We start from the raw sequence: 5,908 nt of genomic DNA on the forward strand, positions 1-5,908 counted from the left end.
TTTATTTATTTCTCTTTCGAGCCTTTTCTTTATTGAATCTTTATTTACAGTTTTTATGTAAATAGAATTACTGAGAAAGTTCTAATAAAAAGGTTATATAATAGTAATATATATATATATATTAATTATATATAAATATAAATATATAAATATTATTTATATAATAAAAAAGAAAAAATAATATTATTTTTTATATATAAATAAAATAATATATCTAATAAAATATAGAAAATGAAAATATATATATAATTAAAGTATTATTAAAGAAAAAGGATAATCTAAAAAAAAAACTTTTTTAAGAATAAAGTGGAGAAGAAAGTTTTTTTTAGCCCGTTTTTTTGTCTAATGGAACCTAAAAAGTATTCCTTTTCGATTAGGAGAGAGGCTGCTGAGTGGACTAAAGCGTTGGATTGCTAATCCATTGTACGAGTTAATCGTACCGAGGGTTCGAATCCCTCTCTTTCCCTTCCCCTTTTTGATGATGTGAAATAGATATAAAATCCTAATAAAATTCGCACATTTCACTATTTAAATATTAAATAAAGTAATAAAAAAACCTTTCTTTTTTATTCTTCACGTCCCGGATTACGTCCTGGATCATTAGATAGGAATCCAAATATGAAGAGAGAAACAAAGAATATAACTACAGTGTATACAAAAAGTTTGAGAGTAAGCATTACACAATCTCAAGATCTTACTTTTTTTTAAAAAAAAAAAAAAGAGAATAGATTCTCTATTTTATACTAAATATCTAGATACTTTTTTTTTGTGAGTGAACTCGAATCTAATTAAGTTCTTTCATTTAGAGAAAAGAGGATAAAACTGAGGAAATCAAATGATCCAGATTTAGTATGGCTACCAAAAAAATTCAATGTTTGAATTGAGAGTTCCTTCCTACGTCAAGATTTTTTGATCTTTTGATTTGAATTGTTGGAAGAATCAAAATCGTGAATTTTTCTAAGACAGTATAATAATTTCATCGAAAACTTACAGCCTGCCAAACAAAGGCTAAGAGAAGAAAGAAAAGAGGTATTACGGGCATAACATCTACGATTGGATTCAAAAAAGGCGTAGGCCTCCGGCAATTTGGCGACTAAAAAAGTGCTTGAAAAAAGGGCCGAATTAAAACAAATACAGATCAAATTAAATATATTAAGCATAACAAAAATTGGTGTTCTTGTGGATAATTTAATTTTGATTGAGTTATTAATATATTTTTTATATAAGGAAAAAAAAAATAAATAAAAAAAGAAAGATAGTCTAAAAAGACTTTGTTGAACTTACTCAATCAAAAATCCTTTCATTCTCTTATGAGAATGAAAGAAATAATATTTTCATACAATATCTTAATTGAATTCTATGTAATGATCAATAAAGTAAGTTTGATTTGCTATCTACACGTGTCAAAACTATAGCACCAATGTAATCTATATTTCATTTGGGCTGAAATTGAATTGACGAACAACCAATAGCAATATTACTCTTTTAGTAGTCTTGAATAAAAATAAAAATGGGGCGTAGCCAAGCGGTAAGGCAACGGGTTTTGGTCCCGCTATTCGGAGGTTCGAATCCTTCCGTCCCAGAGTCCAGTCATTACGAAATAAATCTTCTATTGCCTTTGTACACCATCTTTTTCTTTCTGTTTAAAAAAACAATATTTTTTAAGAATAAAATATTGAAATGAAAAGAAGAATAAACTTCTTTTTCACCCGAAATTACAAAAAATCTATTTGCTTTTTTTAGTTGTGTGTGATGTAGGTAAGTAAGGTAGAACCGTAGATTCTACGAGTTTTAATAAAAAAAAAATATATTTATATATATATTTATATATATAAATATAGATTTCTATTCAAATTTCGATTTTACATATTTTTACATATATAGAATTTAATGTGGAATTCATTTGAATTCTGACTGAACCTTTTACGCGTAGATTCACTATTCCATTCATAGAGAAAGAAAAAGTATAGATTACGATATACTGACTGAACTATGACTATTCATGATTCCATAATTGAATCAATTACACAAACTAAAGGAATGTTATGGTAAAACTTCGTTTAAAACGATGTGGTAGAAAGCAACGTGCGACTTGAATTGAAGGACATGATCTGCTGTGGATGTTTTGATCCGCCACCTTTTATATTAGGAATATAGGTGCTCTTGGCTCGACATTTTGTGTTCTATTTTACGAGAGTCCTACACCTTTTTGAATATAAAAAAGAGTACAGGATGGAGCTCGAGGAGAATAGAAAGTTTTTATTCCTTTCGCAGGAGTAAGGATCTAGGGTTAGTGCGAATCAATAAGTTGGAACAACTTCGTAAGTCTTTTTATTTTATATTGAAAAAAAGCCCTTTCAAGTAATTTTACAATGGAAAAGGAAATTTTCGTAAAAGTGTTAAAATTCTTTGAATTAAAAGTCTATCATGCGTGAATCAAGCGTTTGTATGATTCTTGATAGAAAGAAAGAAAAGAAATCATAAACAAAATAAGGGGCTTGTTGCTGCCTTTTTTAATAAAACGATCAAGATCACCGAAGTAATGTCTAAACCCAAAGATTCAAAGTAAGGATAAAGAATCCTGAAACAAGGAAATCCCTTTTTCAATTGTTTGAACAACTAGATCAGAATGAAGAATCAAAATTGATTCGAAAAATGAGACAAACAAAAAAAGGTTAGAGACTACTCAATAAAAAGAGTACTTAAGGAGTCTCTGGTGAGATATTTGAGAGTTATTTAACTTGAGTTACGAGAGTACGAATGTTACGAACGCTTTTTATGAAAAAAAATAGTTAGGGTTTCAATACTGGCTAATTAATTTAATGTTTGAATTTATAAAGAGAGTTAACTTATACTCATTGCATTTTTTTCTCGAGCCGTATGAGGCCAAAGCCTCGTATACGTTTCTCGGGGGGGGGTATTATTCATATACATCTATCCCAATGAGCCATTTATCGAATCGTTGCAATTGATGTTCGATCCCGAAGAGAGGAAGAGATCTTCGGAAGGTGGGGTTTTATGATCCGATAACTAATCAAACTTATTTAAATCTTCCTGCTATTCTCGATTTCCTTAAAAAGGGCGCTCAACCAACAAGAACAGTTCATGATATTTCAAAGAAGGCAGGGATTTTTACGGAATTAAGTCTTAATAAAACGAAATTGAATTAATTAATGAACTATAAAAAAGAGGATGTTAAAGACTCATATATAGCTTGGTATAAAATTTGATCTACTCTTTTCTTTCCTCCTCTTTCGTTTCCATCATATTATTTTGATTTATTAGAATTTCCATTTATTATTAGTATTCTTCCTAAAGGTATGAAAACTAACAATATCCTGCTAAAAACTACCATGTTTTATAATAAAAAACAAATTTATAAAAAAATTTTTGGATTTATAGAAATTCTAAATTTTGTATAAATACAAAATTTTATTGTATAGAATTATTGTATAGAAAATATATAAAATCATACTGTATAATAAATAATATATTATATATATAGAAATAGAAAGATTTGAGATTATCCTATTCGGCTTAGTTTTCATTCCTTGTATGAACTCACAAACCAGGGGGTTAAACTTTTTATTTTTTCTATTCTTTTCGCTATATTAAAAATTTACAATCATATTGACAACAGTGTATGGACCAAATATAATTCTCTCATAGAGAAATAGATCTATTTCTCCCTGACGCACACATGACTGGATTTTTCTTTTTTTCTTTATTCTGGTTGTATCTACATATTTGCAGTACTTGCTTTTTTTTGTGGGGGGGGTTGCTAACTAACGGTAGGTAGAGTACTCGGCTTTTAAGTGCGACTAGCATCTTTTACACATTTGTATGAAGAAAAGGATTCGTCCAGATCCGCGGTAGAGTTTGTAAGACCACGACTGATCCTGAAAGGAATGAACGGGAAAAAATAGCATGTCGTATCAAGGGAGAATTCAGATAACATTTTTTTTATTTTCGACAAGATTGTACCGATTAGAAAATAAAAAAAAAAAAGAAGAATTCCAATTTGGGGTCGAGTGAAAAAATATAAATGGATGGATAAAAAACCAGTTTTCCTTATTCTAAGAAAAAAAAAAAGAAACGAGCTTCCATTCGTAATTTGAAAAATTACCCGATCTAATTAAATGTTAAAAATAGATTAGTACCTAATAGGGTATGGGAAGGAATTTTTTTCTTGCGTGTTATTATCAATTTTTTCGTGAGTCCTAATTATTTTTTACCTAGTCCGTTTGGGTTAGGTTGTAGATGGATGTGTGTAAAAGAAGCAGTATATTGATAAAAAATATATATATATATATTTCCAAAATCAAAAGAGCGATTAGGTTAAAAAAATAAAGGATTTCTAATCATCTTGTTTTGTTATTTTATAATATAACGAACAGAAACCTCTTAAAGATAGAGAATCCAGTTAGTCTACCTGTTTATGAGGTATTTAGTGCTTTCGTAATCTAATACCTATTTTGACTGTATCGCACTATGTGTCATTTCAGAACTCAAGAAAATAAAGACTTTACTTTTAGTTCAAATCGAATTTTAATCCAAATGGAGAAATTTCAAGGATATTTAGAGTTCGATGGGGCTCGTCAACAGAGTTTTCTATATCCATTTTTTTTTCGGGACTATATTTATGTACTTGCTTATGATCACGGTTTAAATAGATTAAATAGAAACCGCCCTATTTTCTTGGAAAATGCGGATTATGACAAAAAATATAGTTCACTAATTGTGAAACGCTTAATTTGCGAATGTACGAACAGAATCGTTTGATTATTCCCACTAAGGATTTGAACAAAAATCTGGGGCATACCAATAATTTCTATTATCAAATGATATCTGTTTTATTTGCAGTGATTGTAGAAATTCCATTTTCCCTAAGGTTGGGATCCTCTATCGAAGGAAAAAATGTAAAAAAATCTTACAATTTACAATCACTTCATTCAATATTTCCCTTTTTAGAAGACAAACTCTCACATTTTAATTATGTATTAGATGTACTAATACCTTACCCCATCCATCTAGAAATCTTGGTTCAAACCCTACGTTACCGGGTAAAAGATGCCTCTTCTTTGCATTTTTTTCGGTTCTGTCTATACGAGTATTGCAATTGGAAGAATTTTGATAGTAAAAAAAAAATCAATTTTGAATCCAAGATTTTTATTGTTCTTATATAATTCTCATGTATGTGAATACGAATCCATCTTTTTTTTTCTACGCAAGCAGTCTTCTCATTTACGATCGACATCTTATGACGTCTTTTTTGAGCGAATTTTATTCTATGGAAAAATACAACATTTTTTAAAAGTCTTTGTTAATAATTTTTCGGCGCTCTTAGGGTTGCTCAAGGATCCTTTCCTACATTATGTTAGATATCATGGAAAATACATTCTGGCAAAAAAGGATACGCCACTTCTGATGAATAAATGGAAATATTATTTTGTTAATTTATGGCAATGTTATTTTTCCGTATGGTTTCAATCGCAAAAGGTTAATATAAATCAATTATCTAAAGATAATTTAAATTTCTGGGTTATCTATCAAGTTTGCGACTAAACCCTTTAGTGGTACGTAGTCAAATGCTAGAAAACTCATTTCTAATAGATAATGTTCGAATAAAATTGGATAGCAACATTCCAATTTCTTCTATTATTGGGTCGTTGGCTAAAGAAATTTTGTAATGTATTAGGGCATCCGATTAGTAAAGCGACCTGGACGGATTCATCAGATTCTGATATTCTCAACCGATTTGTGCGTATATGCAGAAATATTCGCATTATTACAGCGGATCTTCAAACAAAAAGAATTTGTATCGAATAAAATATATACTTCGTCTTTGTTGTGTTAAAACTTTGGCTCGTAAACACAAAAGTACTGTACGCGCTTTTTTAAAAAGGTG

This window comes from Brassica napus, unplaced genomic scaffold (genome assembly GCF_020379485.1).
Source record: "Brassica napus cultivar Da-Ae unplaced genomic scaffold, Da-Ae ScsIHWf_1034;HRSCAF=1450, whole genome shotgun sequence".
Classification (NCBI taxonomy): Eukaryota; Viridiplantae; Streptophyta; class Magnoliopsida; order Brassicales; family Brassicaceae; genus Brassica; species Brassica napus.